The sequence below is a fragment of the Pongo abelii genome, chromosome 19 (genome assembly GCF_028885655.2).
Source record: "Pongo abelii isolate AG06213 chromosome 19, NHGRI_mPonAbe1-v2.0_pri, whole genome shotgun sequence".
Classification (NCBI taxonomy): domain Eukaryota; kingdom Metazoa; phylum Chordata; class Mammalia; order Primates; family Hominidae; genus Pongo; species Pongo abelii.
The window spans coordinates 18654678-18667278 of record NC_072004.2 but is presented as its reverse complement, the minus strand read 5'-3'; positions in this window follow the sequence as shown (position 1 = coordinate 18667278).

The window sequence follows — 12601 nt, the reverse complement described above, 5'->3', positions numbered from 1 at the left end:
TTCGAGACCAGCCTGACCAACATGGAAAAACCCTGTCTCTACTAAAAATACTAAATTAGCCAGGCGTGATGGGGCAGGAGGCTGAGGCAGGAGTATCGCTTGAACCCAGGAGGCAGAGGTTGCAGTGAGCAGAGATCGCGCCATTGCACTCCAGCCTGGGCAACAGGAGTGAAACTCTGTCTCAAAAAAAAAAAGACTTGAAGGCAGCCCTGATTAGAGCTAAGGATGGGGTAGGGCCTCACCAAAAACTCTTTCCCTCCAGTGGCACATGGATCTGCTTAACGTTGGAGTCTTGTTTAGGATTATTCCCTCAGGGTTGACCCTGGAAGCACAGAAGACACAGCCAAGCTGCTTTCTAAAGCTCAGTGCCTGCAGAATAGTACAGTTCCCATTTCCCTGCATACTCACCAGCACAGAGTATTAGTCCAAAAATATTTATGTTACTTCAAAGTTGAAAAATTAGTTGAAAAATGTTATTTGCCTCTTTCCCACATTATTAGTGATGTTTTCGCATGTGCTTTGCATTTAAATTAGAATAGTGTTTTATTTGCACTACTTACCAACACAACTTCTCTTTGTGCCTTTTTTTCAAAAACACCCACGGATCTTAAGGGCCAGGCTCGGTGGCTCACGCCTGTAATCCCAGCACTCTGGGAGGCCGAGGCGGGCGGATCACGAGGTCAGGAGATCGAGACCATCCTGGCTAACACGGTGAAACCCCGTCTCTACTAAAAAATACAAAAACTTAGCCGGGTGTGATGGCAGGCGCGTGTAGTCCCAGCTATGCGGGAGGCTGAGGCAGGAGAATGGTGTGAACCCAAGAGGCAGAGCTTGCAGTGAGTTGAGATCACACCACCGCACCCCTGCCTGGGTGACAGAGCGAGACTCCATCTCAAAAAACAAACAAACAAACAAACAAAAACAAAAACACCCATGGATCTTAGTCTTTGCAATCTCTTGAATTTATTAATTTAAATGAATTGGACTGTTGTAATGTTTAAGTGATACTTAAAAGTTTTTACGTTGCTGGGCGCTGTGGCTCACGCCTGTAATCCCAACACTTTGGGAGGCCGAGGCGGGTGGATCACCTGAGGTCAGGAGTTTGAGACCAGCCTGGCCAACATGGTGAAACCCTGTCTGTACTAAAAATACAAAAATTAGGGCTGGGCATGGTGGCTCACGCCTGTAATCCCAGCACTTTGGGAGTCCAAGGCAGGCGGATCATGAGGTCAAGAGATTGAGACCATCCTGGCCAACACGGTGAAACCCCGTCTCTACTAAAAATACAAAAATTAGCTGGGCATGGTGGTGCATGCCTGTAATCCCAGCTACTTGGGAGGCTGAGGCAGGAGAATTGCTTGAACCAGGGAATTGGATGTTGCAGTGAGCCAAGATCCTGCTACGGCACTCCAGCCTGGCAACAGAGTGAGACTTTGTCTCAAAAATAATAATAAATAAATAAGTAAATAAAATTAAAAAAAATAAAAATACAAAAATTAGCCAGGTATGGTAGTGGGTGCCTGTAATCCCAGCTACTTGGGATGCTGAGGCAGGAGAATTGCTTGAACCCGGGAGGCAGAGGTTGCAGTGAGCTGAGATCACACCACTGCACTCCAGCTTGGGGCACAGAGCAAGACTCCGTCCCCGGGGGGGAAAAAAGGTTTTTACCTTGAAAATTTTCCAACCCAACAAAAAATTGCAAGAATTATACATTAAACATCCTATATGCGTCACCTAGATTTGTTTTCAGCATTTTCTGGCCTTTGCTTTATCGGTTTCTATACAGTGATTTTTTTTTAATGAACTATTTGAGGGTAAGTTGCAGACTCTTCGCCCCTAAATCTCCAAAGAACAAAGACATTCTCCTATGAAACCACAGTACTGTGATCAAAATCAGGAAGTTTACCATTGATACAATGGTGTTAGCTAATGTACAGTCCATATTCAAATTTCTCTGATTGATCTGACAATATCCTTTACCGTTCATTTTCTCCTCAGATCCAGGATCATGTGCTGTCTTTAGCAGGCTGTGATCTGGAACACTCCTTGGTCTGTCTTTGTCCTTCAGGAGAGACATTGACATTTTTGGAGAGCACGAGCAGGGTATTTTGTAGACGGCCCCTCAGCTGGGTTTGTCTAAGGCCACCTCCTGACTCACTGCAGGCTCTGCAAGAATGTCACCTGCGTGCTGCTCTGTCCCCGGTGCCTGTGGTGCCATGTTACGGGGAGCTGTGATTGCTGGTGAACAGCAGGCGTCTCCTCTGCAAAGGCACGTGAGGTTTTGCTATTTTCTTTGCTCTGAATGACCACTGCTGATGTGATGTTCTTATTGATTTGTGAGACTCGTGAGGCGTTTAAAGCCCCTCTCAGGAGGGCAGCTCAGATGCAGCTGTGTCTCAGCGAGCGTCAGAGACTGACGGAGGGGCAAGCTGTCATCCCAGCCCTGGCTGCTTGGTCAATGCGTCCTTGTTAATGCTGACATCCTTGCCTCCCTCCTGACGCCAGGCAGGAGAGAGGCTCTCTGTGCTCTGAGATTGAAGGGTAAAATCACCTATGAATGAGTCAACAGCCCAGCTGCAACAGACTCCCTGAATTCATGTCAGACCCAAGGGGATAACCCAAAAGGAGCCTCTGGGGGAGGGCTGGGGAGCTCAGAGCTGCTGCAGATATGCTCCCAACTACACCTCTCCAGTCCCTGCCTCTTCATCTGTAACAGGAAGTGCCTGGCTTAGATGCTGTTCAAGTGTCTTGATGAGGGCAGGTGGCATCTGAATGGGACAGTTCTTTGTGTGCGAGTGGTCTCGCCAAGTGCAGGATGTTAAGCATCCTTGGCCCTCATCCCCAACACAAAACACCCCACAACCATTTCCACAAGGCTCCAAGGAGGGTGTTGTGGCCCCCAGCTGAGAACAGCTAGGTGATAACTACTAATCTCTGCTACTGTGTATGGAAGACATCTTATGTGCTGGCGTTGTGCCAAGCATTATCCCGTTTCTACTTCGTAACAATCCATATTACGGATGAGAAAAGTGAGGCCCAGAAAGGTTAAGCAGCAGCCAGGTAGGGTTGGAGCCAGGACTCTGGTCCCAGTCAGCCCAACTCTGTGGCCCATCCCATTCACCTGTGCACTCATGGAGGTGATGCCACACGTGGGTTGTGACCCCAGGTTCCTGAGTTAAGCCTGAGTGAGAGGTTAATATTGTCCCCCCTTCCCCTGTCACCACGGGTGGAGCATGCTGCCCTATGCCATTGACATTAGGTCGGACCATGTGGCTTACCTCGGCTCATGGAATGAGAATGCACAGGACATGAATGTGCTTGTGTAATTTGCTTTGGCTTTTTGTGCTCCAGTGACATACCATGAGAAGCATATACCCTGGGTGACTGCTGCCCCTTTAGCCTGGGGCCCAAAACAAGCACATGTGGGGGACACCCAAGCCCTGCCTGGGCTCACTGGACTGTGGACTGAAGCAGCTGCCCAACCCAGCCCAGCTGGATTAGATCAGTCAATCCACACTCAACCTGCAGACTCATGTGCATGAGCTTACATATTTATTGCCATAAGCCACTGCATTTGTGACGGTTTGTTATGCAGCATTACTGCAGCAATAGCTGACTGATACAACCGTCCTGGCTCCCAGGACCAGCTTGACCACTTACTAACTGCCAGAGCTTGGGCAGGTGGTTTTGCCTCAGTAGATCTTTGTTTCCCCATCTGTATAACGGTTGAGTAATAGTACTGACCTGCCTGTTATGAGGATTGAAGGTGATCACGCTTTTAGTATAGTACCTGGTATATAGAAAGTATTTAGTAAATGTTAGTTATTCATTGCTACCATCAGCACCACTATTACTATTATTGTTAACTGTGCCCCTTGGGATCCAGTAGGGAGCCCTCACCTCTACTCTCAAGAATTCTGACAGTCTGGAGTTAATGAATGGGAGGGGACTCAGCCCTTCACAGAGGTGGCCCCAGAGCACCTTGCCCTGGTCCCAGAGGTGCTCCCTGCCCCTGACTCACACTCACCAGGGCCCACTCACCCTCAACCTCAACAAGCATCTAGAATCGACTGCTTGGCACCAGATGGCCAAGTGCCTCACAGGGAGGCCCGGATGTGTCAAAGTGACCCAAAGTCCACAGGAAACCCAAAGCCAGGCTTGTGTCTCTTGACAGGTTCACCCTCCTTCAGCCCAGGATTTATTACGTAACCAACACTTTTAGCAACAAGCTAGAGCCCGGCAACAGGGCCCACCCCCTAGTGTAAGAGTGTGAGAGTGTGAGCGTGTTTGTGTCTGTGTGTCTTTCAGTGTCTGTGTGTATGTCTGTCTGTCTGCTTTATTGTGTATGTTGCTGAATGGATCTGTGTGTCTGTTGCAGTGTGTATGTCTGTTTCAGCATGAGTGTGTTTCAGCATCTGTGTGAGTATGCGCGTCTGTTTTTCAGTGTGTATGTAAATGGGTGTGGCTGTGTTTTAGTGTGAGGACAGTTGTGTTTCGCCATGTTGGACAGGCTGGTCACGAACTCCTGACCTCAGGTGATCCACCCACCTTGGCCTCCCAAAGTGCTGGGATTATAGGCGTGAGCCACTGCACCCGGCCCTTCATTCCTTTTTAAGGTCCACTAACATTCCACTGTAGGTACACACCACATTTTGTTTATCTGTTCATCAGTTGATGGACATGTGGGTTGTTTCCACTTTCGTGCTATTGTGAATAATGCTGCTGTGAACATTTCATGTACGAGCTTTTCATAGACATGTGTTTTCATTTCTCTTGGGCATTCTCCAGGAGTGACATTGCTGAGTCACATGGTTATTCTGTGCTTAACCTTCTGAGGAACTTTCAGACTGTTTCCAGAGTGGCTACACCACTTAACATTCCCACCAGCAATGCACGAGGGTTCCAATTGCCCCACATCCTGCCCTTGTTTTTGTTTGTTTGGTTTTGGCTTTGGCTCTTTGATTATAGCCATCCTCAAAGATGTGAAGTCTTATTGTGGTTTGATTTGCATTTCCCTTATGGCTAATGATGTTGAGAGTTTTTCCCATGCTATTATTGGCCATCTGTATATCTTCTTTGGATAAACGTCTGCTCAGATGCTTTGCCATTTTTAATTGGGTCATTTGCCTTTTTATTACTGAATTCCAAGATGAAGCAGGACTACACATCAGGAAGGGTTTAAAATGGAATGCTGGAAATCACAGCTTCTTAAGGTTGTCTCCTGTCTCTGGGGGACACCCAGTCTTCGCGTCCCAGAGGCAACCCCACTGCGAGTCCCTCCAGCCTTTCATCCCATAGTCCCACTCCACTCCATCTCTAGGGAAAACGTCATTCCATCTCCCTAGGAAGTCACTTCCAGGCAACCCCAAGGCCTTTCCTTTATGGAATCAAGGGCTCTTTAAAGTGTTTTTCTAGGAAAGATCTGCTCTTGCTCCAAACATCTGTGCTGCTGCTGTTGCCTTGTATGTATGCGGGAATAGCTAAAGCCAGCTCCTTGGAAATGGAACTATGTGCTTTTTCTTCCAGTCACTACACATAAATGACTTCTACTTTTCCACTTCTTAGTCAGACTTCTCCTTCAGACTCTGAACTCTATCCACCCGCTGGACTCCTCCGAGGAGGTCTTACAGGCACTTCACCCCATCTCCTCCTACTCCTTCCCCTCCACTCCCTGTTTCTTGACCCCAGCCCTCCCCCACCCTAGGTCCCAGTCACCCTAACCAGACATCTAGGCGCCACTCAGACCCCTCCCTCTTGCTCCCTGTCACGACTAATCAGTCATCGACTCCCATAATTGTTCTCTGAGATAGCACTGCTCAGGCTTCATCAGCTGGCACCTGGACAGTCGAGACAGCTGGCTTTCCCAAGCTTCCATCCTTTCCAAAGCACCCTCCACCCAGGAGCAGATGACTCCCTTGCTCAAAACCTTGCAATGACTCCCTACTGCCCAGACCAAAATCCCATCTTCCCAGGCTGGTGTGTGAGACCCTTCCATGAATCAGTTCTTTCATTTATTGATTCGCTCATTCTTTCAATTTTCTGAGCATCTATTATGTGTGAGAGACTGGCAAGCGTCTACAGAGCATCTGCCATGTGTGAGACAAGCCAAGCAGGTGACCAGTGGCACAGTAGGGGCCTGTGGGGGACAATGGAAACAGAGAGGAGGGGACCAAATCCAGGAGAAGGTGGTCACCCAGTACCCACCCCAACTCCAGCCATTTAAATTATCTCCAGTTCCCAGAATGCACCATGCTCTTTCATGTCTGGGGAACTTTGCAAACCCACTGAAAACTCTTCTCCTGTCGCCCTTTTTGCAAACTCCTTCGAGCCTTCACAACCTGGTTGAACTGTCTTGTCCTCTGCAAAGCCTCCCCCCAATGCAGAGTTGATTCTGTTAGTCCTGCCTTTGAGCCCCCACAGCCTACCAGAGACCCCATTACAATGTTGATCTCATCCAGTTACTGTTTTTTTGGTTTTGTTTGTTTGTTTGTTTGAGACAGAGTCTTGCTCTGTCACTCAAGCTGGAGTGCAATGGCGCGATCTTGGCTCACTGCAACCTCTGTCTCCTGGGTTCAAGCGATTCACCTGCCTCAGCCTCCCAAGTAGCTGGGATTACAAGCATGCACCACCACACCTGGCTAATTTTTGTATTTTTAGTAGAGATGGGGTTTCACCATGTTGGCCAGGCTGGTCTCAAACTCCTAACCTCAAGTGATCCATCTGCCTCGGCCTCCCAAAGTGCTAGGATTACAGGTGTGAGCCACCACACCAGGCTCGTTCAGTTACTGTTTTAACTATGATGATCTTTATGGAAAATGAAATGCCATGTTGGTTTTACTTTCTGCTGGTACAGACACATCAGGGAACCACAAGTGCCTCTCCCCCAACTCCCTGCACCTCCCACCTCCACCAAGGAAGAAGCAATTTTTCCCATCTAAACCTCTGGCATGTGCTAACTCTGGTTCTCAAGCAGGGCTGATTTTTTTTTTTCTTTTGGGATGGAGTCTCACCCTGTCTCCCAGGCTGGAGTGCAGTGACGTGATTTTGGCTTACTGCAGCCTCCGCCTCCTGGGTTTAAGCGATTCTCCTGCTTTAGCCTCCCAAGTAGCTGGGATTACAGGTGTGCACCACCATGCCCGGCTAATTTTTTATATCTTTGGTAGAGATGGGGTTTCACCATGTTGACCAGGCTGGTCTCGAACTCCTGACGCCCTGATCTGCCCGCCTCGGCCTCCCAAAGTGCTGGGATTACAGGTGTGAGCCACCGCGTGGGGCTGATTTTGGCACACACACACCCTAAGGACATTCATCGAAGTCTGGACACACTTTTGATTGTCACAGCTGGGTGGGGGTGGGGGTGCCACGGACATCTAGTGGGTAGAGGCCAAGGAAGCTGCTAAAAGTCTACAATGTGCAGGGGCTGGGCGCGGTGGCTCACACCTGTAATCCCAGCACTTTGGGTGGCCAAGGCAGGTGGATCATGAGGTCAGGAGATCGAGACCATCCTAGCTAACATGGTGAAACCCTGTCTCTACTAAAAATACAAAAAATTAGCCGGGTGAGGTTGCGGGCGCCTGTAGTCCCAGCTACTCGGGAGGCTGAGGCAGGAGAATGGCGTGAACCCTGGGGGCGGAGCCTGCAGTGAGCCGAGATCGCATCACTGTACTCCAGCCTGGGCGACACAGCAAGACTCCATCTCAAAAAAAAAAAAAAAGTCTATAATATGCAAGACAGCCCTCACAACCAACAATTATCCAACCCAAAATAGAACAGTGCCAAGGTTGAGAAACTGTCCAAATTATAGGTGGAAATACAGTTGTGTGTGTTTCGGCATTAGAGGGCATTCCCAGGCCTAGGTGGGCCCTGGAGATGGCCCATGTTCAGGTTGTTATGCTGGGAAGGTGTAGGTGCATGGAGGACATTGGCCGGCTGGGCTGTGAGGAGGAGCTGTGGGCAGGGGCTTGCAGAGATGAAGAAGGGAGCCCTCGGTCTGGCTGAATCCCTGGATGGATCATGGGGCCTGTGGGCTCCTCAAGGGGAGGAGACCTGTCCTCCCTTGAAGCCAAGCTGGGAGATAGTGGTGCCTTCCAGGAGGGTAAGTGGGCACCTTGCTGCCTTCCACCTCTGAAGGGCCAAGTGGTGCCCAGGATATCCATGTTTTGGCTTCTTCCTGGGCACATGTGGAGACTCCATTTCCCAGGGCCCCTTGCAGGTAGGTGTGGCCACATGACAGGTTCCAGCCAATGGAGTGTGATAGGAAGTAATGTCACCACTCCAGGCCTGGCCATGGAATTCTCACACAACCCGGGCTCTCTCCTTCCCAGTAGTATCCTAGCTGAGCCAGAGGATGCTAAAGGCCTACAGGGCAGCAGAGCCACAGATGGAAGGAGCCTGGGTGCTTGAGTGACTATGCAGCCTCCCCGGCCTGCCATCCTGTCTGGTTGGACTGTGACATGAAGTAGATGTGAAACAGATCTTCATCATGAAGAGCCCTGGGCCTTAGGGGTTTACTTGTTACAGCAACTAATTTTATTTAACTAATACTGGTGGGTCAGCAGGAACATCCAAGATGAAAGACAAAATTCCCCTTCAGTTTTTCAGGGCTGTTCAAGTCCTAAAATCCAGGGCTGATCCTGAATTATTCCACCCTCCTCGCCCACCCCATTCTCCATTAGACTCTTTTGTAGTTTTTGCCAACCTTGGCAAGTGGGGCCTTGAGTAGGCCTTAATTTGATCCTTAAAAGTAAAGGGATTTCTTCCACCCTGAGAGTTGTGTGATAGTTTGTACCAGTTACAAAATTTGTGTTCTTTTTCTTGATGGACTCTGAGCCCCTTGAGGGGAGGGCCTGGGCCTGATTTGCAGATGTCACAAAGGCCCAGCAGTGGGCTGGGTAGGCAGCAATCTTGAGGAATTGTTTGTGGAAATCTCTGAGCATGTGATGTCCCTGATTGGCCAGCTCATTCTGCCTTTATGGTTTTTGGTTTGGTTTTTTTTTTTTTTGCGACCCGGGTCTCACTCTGTTGCCCAGGCTGGAATACAGTGGTGCAGTCACAGCTCACTATAGCCTCCACCTCCTAGGCTCAAGCACCTCTCCCAACTCATCTGGGACTACAGGCATGCACCACCATGCCCGGCTATAATTCTTATTTTTTTGTAGAGATGGGGGTCTCGCTATGATGCCCAGGCTGGTCTCAAACTCCTGAGCTCAAGTGATCTGACCACCTGAGCTCAAGTGATCTGACCTCCCAAAGTGCTGGAATTACAGGCATGAGCCACCACGCCCTGTCTTCCTTTGTTTGTGTTGATTATGAATACATTCACTTGCAAAAAATAACAAAAAAAAAAAACCCAGAAAATCCGATCAACAGAGACTTAAACAAATAGGTGTTTTGTTGTGTGTGGTTTTTTTTGGTTTTTTTTGTTTGTTTGTTTTTCATGGAACACAAGCTAGAAGCAGGCAGTTGCTAGCATGAGGGAACTTGACTTTGCCATCCCTATATTGACCTTTTTATTCTCATGCTTCAGCCTCATAGGCACAAGATGGCTGCCATAGCTCTAATCATCACACTGGGGTTCGAGGCAAGCAAAGGTGAGAGAAATGTCTAGGGCCAGGCTAACTGTATTTGTCTCTTCATCAGGGCAGCAAAAGCTTTTCCAGAAATCCCCCCAGCAGACTTCCACTTTAAGAGTGATTGGCCTGAATTGGGTCAAATGGCTAGTACAAGAGGCTGGGAAGTTAAAACAGTCACGGTTGGCTTAGAACACTGATTCACAAATGAATCTTTTTTTTTTTTTAAGCACAAAGGGAATAGGTATTAGGAAAGCAACCAATAGTGTCTGCCTTGATTTCCAGTACTGTATCTGGGGCTTCTGCCAAAAGTCCTTTCTCCTAGGGCCAAGAGGGCCCAGGCCCGTCTTCTCAAGGTTACCACACCTGGTTTTCCCCATACCCGAGAGTATGTGAGGATAAAACAGCAGAGGATCGAAGGGTCTGTTGCCCACCCTCCCACCTTGCCTGCTGCCCTGTCCTGGTGCTTCTCAGGAAGCCTTCGGGGTACCCACCACACCCTGTCCCCATGCCCTTTCCCAGTAGACACAATCCCAGCCACTCTGATGAAGCTGGACTCTGTCCCCAAGAGATAGAAAGTGAGCCACTCTCCCAGCAGAGGCACAGGGTCAGTGTGTTCTGCAGAATAAACACAGTATTCCTAGGTACTCTCATCTGAGAAGCTGCCACATCTCCCTAAACCCCTGGCCTTCCCACATGATCTGAAAATAACCACTGATACTCACATATAGAATGCAGAATTCCAACGAAATGGAACTAAAAATAGCCAGAGGAAGAAGGACGTGCCTCAGACAGATGATGTTTAGCCAAACATGGGAACAAAGGATGAGCCTGGGGCCTGGGAACAGGGTAATAGTAGCCAACATGTGCCAAGTGCCTACTGTGTGGCAGGTACTGAATGGAGTGCCTGGCAGGCATCGTACTGCGGGTCCCTCGAGTCAGCCAGAGGAGGTAAGTACTGTTACCACTCTCATTCTGCAGAGAGTGAAACAGGCTCAGAGGGGTAATGCCTAGAGTAGCATCCAGAACGTGAGCTCTGGTCAGATAGGGTTTGCTTCTCAGTTTAGTCATTCCCTAGGTGTAATGTGTTTAGGCCTCAGTTTCCTCATCTATAAAATGGGTAAGATAGTAGTAGCTACTTCATAGGCTCACTGGGAAAACTCAATATAAGTCATATATGTAAAGTACTCAAAACCAGATCTGGCACGAAATAAGCCCTGGATGTATGTGTGCAAATATGATACCCATTTTATAGGTGAGGGAATGAAAAATTGCAGATAACTATGCATTTGCCCAAGGTCACAAAACCAGTAAAAGGTAGAGCTGGCCAGGCGTGGTGGCTCACTCCTGTAATCCCAGCACTTTGGGAGGCCAAAGCAGGTGGATCACCTGAGGTCATCCCAGCACTTCGGGAGGCCGAGGCAGGTGGATCACCTGAGGTCAGAAGTTTGAGACCAGCCTGGCCAACATGGTGAAACCCCGTCTCTACTAATAATACAAAAATTAGCCAGGCTTGGTGGCACATGCCTGTAATCCCAGCTACTCAGGAGGCTGAGGCAGGAGAACTGCTTGAACCCAAGAGGCTGAGGTTGCAGTGAGCTGAGATCGCACTCCAGTCTGGGCGACAAGAGTGAAACTCCGTCTCAAAAAAAAAAAAAAAAAGGTAGAGCTGGGACTCAAAGCCAGGTCCCTCTACTACTCTAAACCACCCACCAGTCAGCCTGACTCCAAGTGGCACAGGCCAGTGGGTTAATGGGCAGGAGAACAGGTTCTATACACACCAGGCAGTCTAGTGGGTCCCCTTGAGGACCACAGGCAAAGCCAATGAGGGCTGTTTCCCTTGCCCCGAGCGCCCTGTCTCTCACCTTGACCTGTCAACATACCACCCGTTCTTGAGGGCTGGGAGAGAAGCCCCCATCTCTGACTTCTGGGTGGTAGACGCCTGGCTGCAGAGCCCTCCTGTGACCCCGTTCATCAGTCTTGGGAACTCATAACATTGGGGAGAACAAGCACAGACTTTGAGAACCTGCACACCACCCCCACCCTGTAGAGGTCCAGAAGTGTCTCACTGGCAAGCAGCCTAGGTCTGCCTGTCATAAACCAGGAGCAGGCAGAGATGGAGACCGCACTGAATTAAGGCATCCAGCTACTAACATCACAGACAGAAAAGCCTCCCCAATGGACAAGCACAGTATTGCCTCTGAGCTATTCACATCAAAACTAATAGAACCTGAATCTGAGTAAGAACTAGACCCAATCAGCAAACTGCAGAAAATACAGGAGACAGAGGAGCATGTGAAACACCACCACAGAGGTGCAACCAGCACAAATCCAGACTGCCAGAGACCCTCCAGGGAGAACAGCTGGCTTCCTCAACAAGTAAATGGCAATGCATCAATGAGAAAGGAACCAGGAGCCTACGGACTAAATGAGAAATATCATTATCAATCAATTACAGTGCTGGGCCTTATCTGGATCCCAATTCAATTATATGTATTGCATATTATATACATGTCTATATATTATGTACACACACACATGCCAATTGGAACAATGTGATTCTCCAGTGAGCTATTTGATGATTCTAAAGAACTATAGTTACTTTATTTATTTATTTACTTGAGACAGGGCCTGGCTCTGTCGCCCAGGCTGGAGTGCAATTTGGGCTCACTGCAACCTCTGCCTCCCAGATGCAAGGGATCCTCCCACTTCAGCCTCCCAAGTGCTGGGACCACAGGTGTACGCCACCATGCCTGGTGAATTTTTGCATTTTTTGTAAAGACAGGGTTTCGTCATGTGCCCAGGCTGGTCTCAAACTCCTGGGTTCAAGCAACCCACCTGCCTCGGCCTCCCAGAGTGTTGGGATTACAGTCATGATCCACTGTGCCCAGCTTATAGTTACTTTAAAAAAAAATTTAAAAAAAGGTCAAGCATGGTGGCTCACACCTGTAATCTAATCCCAGCACTTTGGGAGGTTGAAGCAGGAGGATCACTTGAGCTCAGGAGTTTGGGGTTGCAGTGAGCCACAGTCG